This window comes from Miscanthus floridulus, chromosome 14, assembly GCF_019320115.1.
Source record: "Miscanthus floridulus cultivar M001 chromosome 14, ASM1932011v1, whole genome shotgun sequence".
NCBI lineage: Eukaryota > Viridiplantae > Streptophyta > Magnoliopsida > Poales > Poaceae > Miscanthus > Miscanthus floridulus.
The window spans coordinates 59,552,403-59,568,452 of NC_089593.1; the positions used below are offsets into that span (position 1 = coordinate 59,552,403).

Consider the following 16,050-nt stretch of genomic DNA (forward strand, 5'->3'; position numbering starts at 1 on the left):
CGTGGACTGGAATCGCAGGCGAAGAAGGCGTCGGAGGCCTCCGCGCCCGAAGCTGGGGCGGCGCCGGCGGCGGGGACGCGCTCGGGCCCCGTACCGTGGGCGAAGCTGCTTTCGCAGCGCTCGCAGTCGCAGGTGCGTGGGTGTGTGGGGTTTGACTCTCGACATTCCGTATTGTGCTCTTAGTGTGTTCCTGGTGGTTCTTCCCTGGATTCTTGGTCTGAAGCGGTTTCTTGACGGTTCTTGCCGTTTGGTCGTCTGCGTTTGTGCCATTTCGGAGCATACTTGCATTCTGTGCATCGCTCCTTGATGATTCGGGAACCTGTACGGCATTTGCACAATTTGTTTGTTCGTGGTCTTGGGGTTCTAGCTTTTACTTTTAGCGCCTTGCATCAAGTCCACGTGTTCTGCACTTCTGGTTGCTGGTGCAGAACAGTGTCCACATTCTGTGCAGTTTCTTGAATGTTTTTGGAATCCGTTAGGTATCAGTGGTTTCTTGGTCCGGAGGAATTCCTTGATTGGAGTATTAGGATTATTCCGAAAGTTGTACTGTTATCGTTTCTCTTTCCTAGGGATCATAATGGTTTTTAGGACTGCTGGGTCGGCTGGAGTTACTGCTGGATCGGCTGGAGAGAATAACCAGAGGGTAGTCGGATCTGGTAAGATTACAATTAATAACGTATGATCAGTTTGGATATTGTAGGACCAACTTTAATTGAGGTTGACTTGACTGGGTGAATTTTGAAGCTCTTGAAAATCAGAGCGATTGCATCAGGTCTAGTCCATCAGCTTCTTTGCCTCCGAGCGGATGGCAAGCTTTTAAGGATGGACTGAAACAAGAGATTCTGAGCCCAAAGGATATTGACGTAACCTTTGATAATTTCCCATATTATCTCAGGTAATATGCTAGTTCTAGATTATACAGTCTTGTGTATTTTCATTAAGAGCTCTGTTATCTTCCAGTTTTTCTCTGAACTTTTTCTTTTTCTGTTTGTTGATCAGATTTCAGTATTTTGCCAAAATAATTTGGCCAAAGCAATCTATCCTTTGCTATAGTTTTGGTGGCTTGGTCCTAAATAGTTCAGCCTGTGTCTTTCTTTTCCTATATACCACCTTTTTTATTAATCTGTGCTCGTTTCGTGCATTGAGAGCACAAAGGAGATACTCTTATCATCTGCATTCATACACATGAAAAAGAAGTCTAGGAAATTCTTACCAAAACTTTCACCTTTAGACCAGCGAATTCTGTTATCTGGCCCACCAGGTAATTTTTATGAATTTTTTATTTTGTTGTGACAAAATAATGTCACGGAGCTGTGTTACACACACTGTTATGCCTAGCTGGCAATTTCTTGGTGTTTGCTTTTCTGCATGTCTCTAACTATTTGGCAAAAACTTGCTTCTAGGGTCTGAAATTTACCAGGAAAGATTGATAAAGGCACTTTCAAACCGTTTTGATGCTAGACTTCTGATACTTGATTCTCTTATGCTGTGTGGTGTAAGTTCTACATGAGCTCCCTTTACTGATATACACAGTTCAAAATTTTACCGAACTTTTCAAGTTTTCAACTCCTCAATATGTCAGCAGAAACATACATATTATTGATTAAGAGATAATATTCTAGCAGACGTCTTCTAAGTTTGGAGAGTCCATGAAGGATGTCCGGAGGGATGTTGCACCTTCTAGTTCAGGAGATGATATTGTGGGGACATCCAACAGACACACTTTCGAAGAAGGTTTTTGTTGCCCGTTTCTTTATTTTTCTATATTAACATTTAACTCTTTCTTTAATTGAACCTTTACATCTTTTTTCTTATGCAGGTGATTGGGTAGAGTATACTGGTACTAGTTCATTAAATCTGGCACCAAGGTATTTTTGTTGAGAGCTATGCTTTCGTGTTTCATTTTAACTTAGCAATGGTGTGTCTTAGATCTCTATGGATTCTTTGTGATTGCATTTTGCCAGATGTGTTCTGAAGTGGAGTCAATTTGTATGACCCAGACAGTGAATGTTGGAACCCCTTGTGTTCTTGAGCTTTGACAGACTTGAAATGAGGATATCTTTCAACCTTATTCTAGTATCAGTGGAAGGAACATATTTATGCAGCAATAGCATTTGACAGACTCAAAATGGTGTTTCTTCTGACTAAATATCTTTTTGAGTGTATGATTTCCGAATTTGAGTTACATGAACTTGAATTGAAATCAGAGAGGACTTGATGTAGTTAGATATTGATTAATCTTTTTTGTTGACACTGATTAATCTTTTTGTTGTGGTGGTCATGTGATTATTTTGTTGCTGAGATACATTTCTTTCACATTCTGATGAGTCGTTTGGTTGATTCACAGGGGCCCTTCTTGTGGTTCTCGAGGCAAAGTGGTGCATGCTTTTGGAAAAAAACCGGTCCTCCAAAGTTGGAGTTAGATTTAACAATCCTGTAACTGATGGTAATGATCTTGGAGGTTTATGCGAGGAAAATCATGGCTTCTTTTGTCATGGTTAGTCTGAACTCTGAACTTCTTAAGCAATGTATATTGTGGTAATCCTATGTGAGATAATTTTTCAACATTTCTTCAGCTTTGGAACTTCGGCCAGACTCTTCTGGTGGAGGAGTTGATAGCATTGCTTTAGGAAAGTTAATTGAGGTAATGGCTGTTATAGGCGATCAGCCTCACTACACTTTTTTTTCCTTATTACTGCCTGTAACAACATGGTTTTGGTTTTCAATGCCTTTCAGGTCATTTCAGAAGAAAGTGTTAGCGTGAGGCTTATTGGGCTGCTAGCCGCATGGGCCTAGGCGCCCAGGGCTGTTATAGTAGGTGATTTGGTATTAGGCAAGGTTCCTCCTGATTGGGTATTGATCTATAAACCCCAGGTCATCCTTGCCTATATATTGTACACCCCTTGTACTCCTGATAATCAATCTGCTATTATTCCTAAGCCACATCTGCTTTCATGGTATCACGAGTCTGGGTCATCACCTTCGTTCACCTTCCGCTGCCCTAGCGCGCCTCCCCCCTCCCAGCACGCCTCTTCTCTTGGCTGCGCCCTTCGCGCCGGCATACCCTGCTGTGCAGCGATCTCCATGGCTGAGACTCCCCCTCTTACTCCTCACGCCGCCGCCGCCGCCGCCGCCGCCGCCGCCTCTGGATCTGACCCCCCGGCCTCTGCCCTGGAGTCTGATACCCAGGCAAAGGCCGCCGCCGCCGCTGCGCGCCTGCACACGACCTCCCACAAGAAGGCCTGGGCTGACGACCTGGCATGCGCCACCGCCGCCGAGAAGGAGGCCCAGGACGCTGTTTTGGGGTGCGATGCCGTTGTGGCGCGCGCTCGCGACGCCCTGGCCCGTGCTGAACAGGAGCACGCCGCTGCTGGCGCGCCCGACACCAATGACGACGACGTGCCTGGCGCCGATGACGACGACGACGCCCCCTTCTGATGCGGAGGATCGCACCTCCAACCACCACGATCTTCATCAAGCTCTGCTCGCCATTGCCAATCTTCATGCCCAGGCAGTCGCTGTACAGAACATCCGGAACCTTGTTCAGGTCGTCCTCGACCTCAATTCCGGCAACTACAATCGGTGGCGCGATCAATTCCTCCTCGCCGTGGGGAAGTTCTCCCTTCAGGACCACGTCCTGTAGGATGCCCCGGCACTTACTTTCCCTGACTGGGCATGCATGGATTGCGTTGTCAAGTCGTGGATCCACAACACCATCAGCGGCGACCTCGCCGAGACGATCTCGGCCTGGAACTCCACCGCCCGCCCCACATGGTGTGCTGTTGAGTTGCAGTTCTTCAACAACCACGAGACACGAGCACTCTATCTCGACGCTAAGTTCTGCAACTTCGTTCAAGGTGACTTGTCAATCACCAATTACTGTAGGGAACTCAAGCACATGGCAGACATGCTTGGCGACTTGGGTGAGGTCGTCACCGACCGCACTCTTGTGCTTAATGTCATCCGCGGCCTGAACGAGAAGTTCAAGACCATCGGCCTGCACCTCCGGCGTGGACGTCCCTTTCCCATGTTCCTAGAGGCCAAGTCTAATCTCCTGATGGAGGAGCTCACGATGGAGAACCAGGTGCCCTCCCAGCAGACTGCTCTCGTCGCCTCCACCGGCTCGTCCACCTCTGCACCACACCCTCCCACTACCCAGAAGCCCCCAACAGGCGGCTCGGGCTCCGGGGGCGCACCTGCTTCGTCTACTCCTTCGTCCAAGAGTCGCCGAGGCAAACGTGGCAGCAAGTGCGACGGTTCTGGACAGCAGAACAACGGCCAGCCCCGCCGCTGCCGACGTGCAGTCCGGTGGGCAGCCCAAGGCTGCCGGCTCCGGCTCCAGGGGCACCCTGTGGCCCTCCTTCTACAATCCGTGGGCCGAGTCCATCTAGATGTGGCCCAGACCGCGGCCTCCACTCATGCCCCTACCGGTGCCCCAGCAGCAGGCCCTCCTGGCACAGCCGGCGCCTCAGTAGCAGGCCCCTGCCATGGAGTCTGCAGGACAATGGGCTGCTCCTCCTCTCGGGTTTTACAACCCACTTGCTGGGTTGCCCTCCTGGGATCAGTCCTCTCTGGCGTCGACATTCAACACCATGACATTGAATCAGCCCCATAATAACAACGAGTGGTACTTCGATTTAGGTGCTACATCTCACATGGCCTCACGTTCTAATATTCTTTCACATACAACTTCCCTGTGGCATCCTACTCCTTCCTCCATTGTTATCGGTAACGGTTCTTTACTTCCCATTACAGCTACTGGCGCTACTGTTATTTCACCTTCCCTACATCTTAATAATGTTTTGGTCTCTCCATAGCTTATTATGTAACACCCAAGGTGTTTGGCCTCCACGAAATTGCATGTCATTCCATAAACATATGCATCATCTATGTCATCATGCCATTGTCACTGAAACACACATATGCAACATTCGCAAATTCTGTTTGTTTCATACTTGATTGCTTATGAATGGTAGTAGTGCAACATGTGAATGCAACATGAGTTTCTCATACCTTGAAACATGGCAACATGGTAGGAATGTGGCAAGTTAAGCTTGCAACAAAAGTAATGAAACATGTGAAACATGAAATTGCAACAATTGAGTGAATTGATTGTTTTATGCTTCATCACATGTGATCATTAGAAATTAGTATAACAATTGTGTAAAGTGGTTGATCATGGTCTAATACACCTTAACTACACTTAGGGTAATTGTTTGGACATTGTTCATGTAGATCAAAATGACAAAAATGCCCTCAAGTGGAGGTTTGACTTGAATTGACCCTTAGAGTGCCACTGTTTGACTGATTCAAAAGACCAACTTAGAAACTTTGCATGGCCGTGCACTCTTTACCAAAGTTGTAGCTAATTTATCAAGGAACAAAAGTTGTTTTATGATCAACTCATGAAAATGTGTGGAACATGCTCAAACATGGCCCACAAGTCATTATTGATGGTGGATTCAACACTGAAAAAGATTCTAAGTCCTAACTGTATCTTCAGTTTGATTGAGCCACCTTTGGCTTGATACAACTCAGGATATAGGGTGAATTAGTTGTTGATGTCTAAATCAAAGTTGTAGCCCTACCATAGCTCTACAACTTTCGTATACATTATTTCCACTAAATCGTCACGGTTTAGGATATCCATCACTGCTAAGTTCGCCTGTCAGTCGGTTTTCGTTGTCTGAATGGGTGCTATAGTGACTGACCGCCATTAGACAACATACGCCGCGTGTGTGCCACCCGTCGTCGGACTTCTGCTCGCGCTGCCACGCGCCATGGGCATCCTGGCGCTGCTGGCCGTGACTTGAGCATCCCGCGCGCCTGCCCAACGCACTTGCCTGCTCCATTTGCCTCTCCTTCTCTTCCACCGCGTGCAGCGTCGAGCCGCTGCAGCTCCACCATTGCCGGCCGAGCTTCGCCATCACCTAGCTCACTCGCCTTTGCAAAAATGCGTTGCCCAGTTCGCCTAGAGCCTCGCTGTGATCCCCTCTACCACCTCCACTGTTCAATCGAGTCAATCGAGTCTTGGTAAGCGGGTGTTTGTCAATTCTTCCACCGCCGCCATGGCTGACCTCGTCGGAGTTGGCGCTCCACGCGGCCAACTGTCCTCGCGCCCTTGCCATCCCTTCTCTGCCTTGCGCTAGGTGTTGTGGACGCTACTGATGCTCGTAGGGTCAACCGATAGGGCCAGGTCGCAGTAGTCTCGCCGGAGCCGGTCATGGCGTGGCCGTGCGCCGCCATGGTCGTCACCACCCCCAGTAGCTACAGCAATAGCATCGATTGATGGCACCACTAGATGCGCATTGATGAGGCGAGCACCGTAGTACCGCTGGCCTCGCCGGAGGAGCCACCGGCGACGAGCTACGCCGCCGTCCGTTCCTCCTCCCCTACATGTCTCACTGTCTCGCGGGCCCCTTTTGTCAGTCGCCGATGCGGAGGTGGGAGCCAGCCTAGGCCGCGCCGATTGCTGGGCTACGCTTGCGCGTGTTTGTGGGCCGTCGAGTCTGACCGGGCCAGCCCAATAGTAGTCAGTAGTGTTTCAAAAAAATTGTTTTGTTTTATTTCTTTTCACAGATTTGTGTATAGATTCAAAAATGTGTATCTCCTAGTTGGCAGCTTTAAATGATGTGGTTCTAATTTTGCTGAGTTCATAATAATGTCTAGTTTTTATTAAAAATATAATTTATGCTATGTTCTGTTATGAAAATTGAAGTTGCTAATTATCTCTTTTAATCATAAAAGAAATAGGGGTAATTATATCTTTTTCTATGTAGCTCCAAATGGCATGAAATTTTTATGGTGTATTGCTCGTATCATGAATAGCTTGTAGTTAAATTTTCATATATTTTGGACACTGTATGTAGGATATAGAAAATTATCTTGTTTGCATGGGTGAATCTTGTGTGAATTTTCATAATTTTTCTATAGATCCAGTAAAGTTAAAAATTAGTGAGTGCTGTTATTATGCTAGAATGATGCTAGGAAAAATGAGAAATCTATTACTTGACACTTTTCAATATGGGTTTCCTAATTATGGTAAAAATAGACATGCCACCTGTTATTTTGGGTACAACAAGTTCTGCTTGCCCAATGGTTTTGAAATTTTTATGGTAGTCTATGTGAAGCATGAGATAGCTACTGTAATTTTTGTAGATTTTTCTGAATAGTTTTACTACATATTGCTTTAATCACCTAATTAACTAAATAAATTAGAAAAGGACATTAAATAATTTATTTAGAGGTTGGCACTATACTTTCTAATGTTCCTATGGTATGCACAACAAGTTGGTAAACTTGGTTTTATCCAATTATGCTTTTGCATCCTCACTAAATATTTAATTTAGTAACCTTGTCATTTCTGGACAGATTCTAGGTTTACTGGAATTCGATTTGGTTAACGTAAGAATCATGCTTTGATGTTTACAAATGATTTGTAGAGAATTTCATAAGCTTTCCAGAATGTCCTCTTACAAGTCATTTGAATTTATAGAACTCTGGTTATGATTGAATTAAGGAACTACCCGTGTGCATATGAAACTTTAACTGTTGTTTTAAGTATGCCTTTACTATTCTAAGTTTGTGGTAATGTTCCTAGGTGTTAGACCTTTAACTGAAGATGAGCATCTTTATCTTAGGTTATGCAAGTTAGGTAAGTTGATCTCGTTCTTCAAGTTAAGTTAGATACACGTTTTAAAGTGATTTGAATAGAGCTATTCTTAATCGGTAAACGAGTGTCCAGTGATGTTTTCGTTAAACACTTACTGTGATTCATTCATCATGAGCATCATGTCATTCCTTATGCATCCATGATATTTATCTTATGCATCGGCATGCAATAGGTGTAAAGGAGGGTGTGACACTGCTGGAATTTGAGGAACCGAGCGAGCAGCAGCAGCCAACACCGGAGGTTCTGGAGGTGCAACCCACGGGAGAAGTGCCAGACGAGGTCGCCGTCGAGTGCCCCATGCAACTTTGTGAAAGGCAAGCCCCGGAGCATATTAAGCCTCCTAATTTTCTAAATGCAGTTAAAGTATTATTATTACATATATATATATATCGTTGCATTAAGTTTAGGTGTTGGATGCAAACACTTGCTGCATTGGTTATCCGATCCTTGTCCAGATATTGATACCCTGAATCCTATGTAGCTCAGGCTCGTGTAGTGCTTAGCCCTGCTTAAACGCGGTAGAAGTCAGGTGATTTCCTGTCACCTGTGAGATATAGGAAGATACATATGGCACGGTTGGCTATATTTGCTATCGTGGAAAAGAACCAGTCTTAATTTGAAATAAAGACCGGACGGAGGCTTGCCGGTTTGCAGTGACTCCGTCTGTGTCGCTTAAGGATTGAATCTTGTAGCCTTTCCTGTTCATGTTGAACGCATGCCTCTCTCTTAGTTGGCTAGGTCTGGAGACCGACCACGAAGCCGAGTAGCTCACCTCAGGCTGGGAGTCGATAAGTATAAAGTGCGCCTCGGAAGGGAGCCATAGGCGTGAGTCTAAGGGCAGGTGATTTAAAAGTCCTGATCGTCCTGGCAGAAGGGTAATCCTTGAGAGTGCTGGCGCTAATCGAACCCGCGAATTTGGTTTCTGAGTTGTTCCAAAGGTGACCCACGGCTACCCTTGCAAAGTATGCCAGGGTGAGAGTTAGGAATACCCCCTCAGCTGAGTTGTAATTCGATTCGAGTCACCGTCTCTCCCGGTTAGTGAGAACTTGACAGGCTTATCTCCAAAGTAGATACACTAAATATCATAATGGTTCGGAAATGATAATATGATGATGACAGCCTTATTATACCTGCTATGGTTAATATTGTTTGCTCCTAATAAGTGAGTGCTCTAGTACAGGTGCTAATCTAGTGGACAAGTAATTGATGATAAGCTTGATGCTAAGTTTAAATTGGGCACTATATTCTTAAGCTCTTTTATGCAACTGTGTCAAGCTAGCCCACCTCTTAAGCCTTGCATAACCCTAGGTGTCTTTTATTTCTGGTTTTGACGGGTAAGTCTAGCTGAGTACCTTCTCGTACTCAGAGTTTATCTCCCACCTATTGCAGATGACCAGTTCTACTTTGGTTGCTGCAAGTATTGCCTTCTCTCGGCTGGGGATGAAGACTAGACCGTCGGGCGCGGTCTCTCCTAGTTCTCATACCTGATGATGCTTTTGTGGGATATGACTTAGACCTGGCAATGTATTTGAAACTATGAAGTTATGTATTAAACTATGTTGCTTCCGCACATTCAAACCTGGGTTGTAATATTTTATTTGAACTCTGATGGATGTAATCCGAATGCTACTTGTGAAATGTTGTAACGAATGATGTGTTGTGTTGAATCATTACGGTCTTGGTTTGTATGTCGAGAGTTGGTTGAAATCCTTCGTGATTTCTAGACTACCGGGATTATGGGAGCTTAAGTACAGGAATTTGATCACTTCGGTGATTGTTTTTGTACTTACGTTCTTATGATTTAGTCGGTTCTGTTACAGCTGGCATCAGAGCAAGATTCGACACTAAACATGTCATTTGTGTATTTAAAACAAAAGTATTTGTGAAAATTCTAAATTAAATACTAAGTATTGCCAGTGGTCATATCCCTTATGCCCAAATAAGGACTCTTAGGTGGCTTATTAAAGTACTAACTTGGGGGGTTCCTGCTTGTTTCTGTTTCGTTGTCCATATGGCGTGCTATTATATGGATGCCATCTGCTTGGGTGGTAATGTATGGATCAAAATACCTCTACGCTCTGGTAAGTGGGAGTAGTGAGAGCATGACCGTCCAACGTCGGTCTAGGGGAGAGTAGTTGTGGTTGCTCGCATACTTACATGTTCGATCATGTATCTATGAGAGTACTTAAATGTGGGTATCTCTGACGGGTAGCTATGATACTTGAGTATATGCATCGGGGGGTGTATGTATGAAAGTATTTAGTTTACATGCCTTTTGGGGAATTTATTGGGCTGAAATGAACTTTTCTGCAGGTACACTAACAATGTATCATTGTAGATCGACTAGCTACCGTATATGAGAGAACGTATGTATGCCATCGTATATTTCGCTAGCCTTTAAATTTTTCTAGGTTTGTGAGGACGTACGGATCGTGCATGCATCATGTTCAAGCATACATAACATTTTTGCATTACTCCCTCCTTTAAAATTGATGGTCTCGACTAATTAAATTTTGTATCCCTTAAATGATTCTCCCCTTACGTTGCAACTTTTTGCTACAGATGGCGCGCATGAAACGCACGGCTCGCAAGTCCGCTGGAGGTAGGGCGCCTCGTCACCGGTTAGCTCCGCGTGAGCCCCGTTCGGAGCCTACTGAGGCGGAAAGGCTGAGGGCAGAGCTGGCCTGGGTGACTGCTGAGAGGACTGCAGCTTAGCACCATTTGGAGCAAGTAACGTAGGAACAGGACCAAGAGACCCTAGAGGTTTAGAGGTTGACAGTTGCTCACCACAATTGTGAACGTATGTTGATTCACGTGCTGAACCAACAGAATGAAGCCTGGCATGAAGAGGATGTGTTGAGAGCATGACAAGTGGAGCTAGAGCAGCAGTTGGCAGTTGCTGAAGAGTACAATGACCATCTCCATGAGGAGGTTCACCTGTTACACAATCAGCTTCACCCTCTCCTACCACCTGATGATGAGGATGAGTTGGGCTCTAGTGTCATCATGGCTAAAGGTGATGATGGCATTGAGGTCAATGGACCTGAGGACGTTCCACCTGATGAGGAGGAAGATAAGGAGTTAGAGCCTGCTAGTGATGAAGATGGAGGAGAGATCTTCGACACTGACTCTAAGGATGATGCGTAGTTTAGCTTACTACTTAGCTAATGCGCTAGAGCTAGTCTTTTGTTGATCCTCATGCATGAACGAGTAGCTTTGTAATAAGTTGATCGTTGGGATGTAATATCGAACCCTATGTTATCTTGGATGTAAGTTTGGAACCTTTATGGCTTGGATGTTAACCTATCAAATGTGTTATGCTCCACGTATGTGAGCCTTTGATAATTTCCGTCTTTGCGGTTTATAGATCTCGTTGTTGGTTAAGTTCATCGCATTTATGTGTCAATTGATGCGCTTGATGAGTTGTGTGATTGTGATGAATGATTGTGCCTCTGTTGATTATATAAATGCATTCTCTCCAATGGACTCAGTTTGGCATAATTATACAATTCATCTACAAAAATTTCCACATCATCAGTGCTCATTGGCTATATATTTTGTAGATGGCTTATAACCTTCGTCGCGGTCGTAGCATGGGAGATGAGGAACAACCACCTCCTCCACCGCCCACACCAGCTGAGCTAATGCAGACAGTCGTTGAAAGTCAGCGCATGCTAGCTAAGGCTATGCGCCATATGGCTAACCGCAATGATCGACATGTCCGCCAGGGACCCGAGCTGAACCAGTATAGCAGCTTTAAGGACTTCATGGACACAAAGCCTCCTATCTCTAGAGAGGCAGAGGAACCATTACAAGCTGATGAATGGTTAAGTACGATAGAGCAAAGGTTTGGACTGCTCCATTTGACTGAAGGTATGAAGGCCTCGTATGCAGGACACCAGCTCCATGGCCTTGCAGGCATCTGGTGGAACCATCACAGGACCACCTTCCCCGCAAACATCGAGATAGTTTGGGACCAGTTCCAGACAGCTTTCCGGGGACATTTTATCCCTCCTGGTCTCATGGCCATTAAGCATACCGAGTTTATGAAGCTAACTCAAGGCAACAAGAGTCTTAATGAATACCTCCAGGCATTTAACAACCTGGCGAGGTATGCTCCGGAGTTTGTTGATACTGACGCCAAAAAGATAGCTAGCTTCAAGAGGGGACTTTCCCCTAAACTGATGAAGTCTATGGGCAACTACAAGTGTGTCACCTTCAATGAGTTTATCAGTGACACCCTGACTCAGGGGAATAATGATAAGGTATATGCTGCTTCCAAGAACCGTAAAAGAAACTTTGAGGCAGGTGCTTCTCAGTCTAAGGCACCAGTGGTATCCAAGACCTAGTATCATCCACCCAATGCTAGTGTCCGGTACCGCCCACCTCAGAAGAAGAATCAAGCTAAAACTGGTTTCCACAAGGGGTACACAATTTCCTTGCCAAAGAATACCTCTGGGTAGGGCAGCTCCAATGTCCTGCCAGCAAACAGGCCATGCTGGAACTGTAACCAGCCTGGTCATTGGGCAAATAAGTGTCCCTATCCTTCCAAGCAGAATGCTCAGGGAAACGTCCGTCAGGGGCGTGTTCACTACACTACTGTGGAGGAAATTCCTACTGGTGAAGTGGTCACCGCTGGTAAGTTTCTTATTAATGATCACCATGCAGTTGTGCTCTTTGATTCGGGTGCTTCGCATTCCTTTGTGAGTTCTACTTTTGCATCTAAGCATAAGATGAATGTGATTACAATTGTCAAGGGTGGTTATTGTATTAATGCTGCTGGAAATAATATCCTGACTAACCAAGTAGTTAAAGATGTAAAGATTGAGATTAGAGATCGAGAGTTCCTTACGGATCTTGTAGTTCTACCGGGGGTAGGAATCGATGTAATCCTAGGAATGAAGTGGATGAGCGGGAATGGAGTGTTGATCGATACATCAACCCGTGTGGTAATGTTGAGGGATCCCATGGATAAGAAGGGTTTTCTAGTGCAGTTACCTCATGATATCTCTATCCACAATACAGCCAATGCTACCCTAGCCAAAGCCATTGAGGATATACCGGTTGTCTATGAGTTTCTAGATGTCTTCCCTGATGACTTGCCGGGATTACCTCCGGACCGCGATGTAGAATTCAAGATATAACTCATTCCGGGTACGGCTCCTATTTCCCAAAGGCCCTATAGAATGTCGCCCAATGAGTTGGCTGAGCTGAAGAGTCAGTTAAATGAGCTATTAAAGAAAGGTTTGATTCGGTCTAGTTCTTCTCCTTGGGGTTGTCCGGCTATCTTTGTGAAGAAGAAGGACGAGTCTCTGCGCATGTGCGTGAATTATCGCCCCCTTAATGCTGTTACCATCAAGAACAAATACCCTTTTCCTCGCATCGATATTCTGTTTGATCAGCTCTCCAAAGCTAAGGTATTCTCCAAGATCGATTTGAGGTCTGGTTACCATTAGATCAAAATTTGTCCCGAAGATATACCTAAGACAGCTTTCTCTACTCGTTATGGCTTGTTCGAATACCTTGTCACGTCCTTCGGGTTGACGAATGCTCCGGCACACTTTATGTACCTGATGAATTCAGTATTCATGCCAGAATTGGACAAGTTTGTCGTCGTGTTCATTGATGATATCCTTGTATATTCTCAGAATGAAGAAGAACATGCTGAACATCTGAGAATTGTTTTAACTCGATTACGTGACAACCAGCTTTATGCTAAGTTTAGCAAGTGCGAATTCTGGTTGAACAAGATACCTTTTCTAGGTCATGTGTTATCTGGAGATGGAATTTCGGTTGACCCTACTAAGGTACAAGAAGTCCTAGAGTGGAAGGCACCTACTACGGTTACAGAAGTCCAAAGTTTCCTGGGTTTGGCGGGCTATTATCGTCGGTTTATACTGGATTTCTCAAAAATTGCCAAGCCCATGACTCGACTACTTCAAAAGGATGAGAAGTTTGTGTGGACTCCGAAGTGTGAAGAGGCTTTCCACACTTTGTGGACCTTACTAACCTCTGCTCCTGTATTGGCACAACCTGACATCGAGAAGCCTTTTGATGTCTATTGTGATGCATGTGGCACCGGTTTGGGGTGTGTTCTTATGCAGGAGGGCTGAGTCATTGCTTATGCTTCGCGCCAGCTTCGAAAGCATGAAATCAATTATCCTACCCATGACTTAGAGCTAGCCACAGTTATTCATGCCCTGAAGATTTGGAGACATTACTTGCTGGGTAATGTGTGCAACATCTATACTGACCATAAAAGTCTCAAGTACATCTTTACTCAACCTGAGTTGAACATGCGTCAATGACAATGGTTAGAATTAATCAAAGACTACAACCTTCAAGTGCACTACCATCCTAGCAAGGTAAATGTTGTTGCTGATGCCTTAAGCAGAAAGGCCCATTGCAATTCCTTAGTGAGTGAAGACTTTCATTTGGCACACCTCCTTCATCCTGTAGTACTCCACAATATCACTGTGGATTGCTCTCTTAGAAGTCGAATTATCAAACTCCAGAAGACTGATGTGGGTGTGTTTCATATCAAGCGGAAGATGAAAGATCAGGAGACCAAGCACTTTAGGGTCGATGATAAGGGAATTCTCTGGTTTGATGATAGGCTTGTGGTACCCAAAGACAAAGAACTTAGAAATCAAATTATGGCTGAAGCCCATTCCTCTAAATTGTCCATCCATCCTGGTAGCAGTAAAATGTATCAAGATCTCAAGCTGTATTATTGGTGGACCAAGATGAAGAAAGAAATCGCAGCCTATGTGGCAAGGTGCGATAACTGTTGTAGAGTCAAGGCTATTCACATGAGGCCCAAATTATTGCAGCCACTCTCTATTCCTAGCTGGAAGTGGGAAGAAATTGTTATGAATTTCATTGTTGGATTACCCACTACCAAAAAGGGTTGTGATTCCATCTGGGTTATCGTATATCGTCTAACCAAATCCGCTCACTTTATTCCGGTCAAGTCTACTTATCACCCTCACAATTATGCTGAGATTTATTTTCAACAAGTGGTACGTCTCCATGGTGTACCCAAATCCATTGTTTTAGATAGAGGACCGCAATTCACGGCTCGCTTTTGGGAGTGCTTACATCAGAATCTTGGCACTCATCTAATTCGTAGTTCTGCCTATCATCCGCAAACATCAGGACAGACTGAGCGTGTTAATCAAATTCTTGAAGACATACTTAGAGCTTGTCTTATCTCTTGCAAAGGCTCTTGGGAGGACTGGTTACCTCTCGCTGAATTCTCTTATAACAACAATTATCAAGAGAGTATCAAAATGGCTCCTTTTGAAGCTCTTTATGGCCGCAAGTGTAGAACTCCTTTGAACTGGGTGGAACCCGGAGAAAGAAGATTCTATGGTATTGATTTTGTAAAAGAAGCCGAAGAGCAAGTCCGAACTATATAGAAGAATATGACTGCTGCTCAGGCTAGACAAAAGAGCTATGCTGACAAGAGAAGAAAACCTATTGAGTTTGAAGTAGGTGATCATGTTTATCTGAAGGTATCCCCTATGAAAGGAGTCAAGCGTTTTGGAATTAAAAGGAAGCTTAAGCCTCGATATGTGGGACCTTACCGCATTATCAAGAAAAGTGGAAGAGTAGCATATAAACTCGATCTACCACGTGAAATGGGAGCTATATTCCCGGTATTCCATGTGTCCCAGCTGAAGAAGTGTCTTCGTATTCCCAAAGAAAGAATAGCAACAAGGAAAGTCAACTTGAAATCTGATCTTTCTTATGAGGAAAAGCCCATGCAAGTTCTTGATACTCAAGAAAGAGTGACTCGTACGCGAGTAGTTAAGTTATACAAAGTAGTTTGGAGTAATCATAGTGAACGGGATGCAACCTGGGAGCGGGAAGATTATCTAAAGGAAAATTATCCGGCTTTCTATATTAAATGGTACGCTTTCCAAATCTCGGGACGAGATTTTTCTAAGGGGGGAGGGCTGTAACACCCTAGGTGTTTGGCTTCCACGAAATTGCATGTCATTCCATAAACATATGCATCATCTATGTCATCATGCCATTGTCACTGAAACACACATATGCAACATTCGCAAATTCTGTTTGTTTCATACTTGATTGCTTATGAATGGTAGTAGTGCAACATGTGAATGCAACATGATTTTCTCATACCTTGAAACATGGCAACATGGTAGGAATGTGGCAAGTTAAGCTTGCAACAAAAGTAATGAAACATGTGAAACATGAAATTGCAACAATTGAGTGAATTGATTGTTTTATGCTTCATCACATGTGATCATTAGAAATTAGTATAACAATTGTGTAAAGTGGTTGATCATGGTCTAATACACCTTAACTACACTTAGGGTAATTGTTTGGACATTGTTCATATAGATCAA

The 16,050-nt window shown here is 44.6% G+C and overlaps 1 pseudogene; it reads left to right on the plus strand.

The window, feature by feature from the left end:
* LOC136503516 (uncharacterized) overlaps positions 1-16,050 on the plus strand; it is a 60,143-nt pseudogene that overhangs the window by 287 nt on the left and 43,806 nt on the right.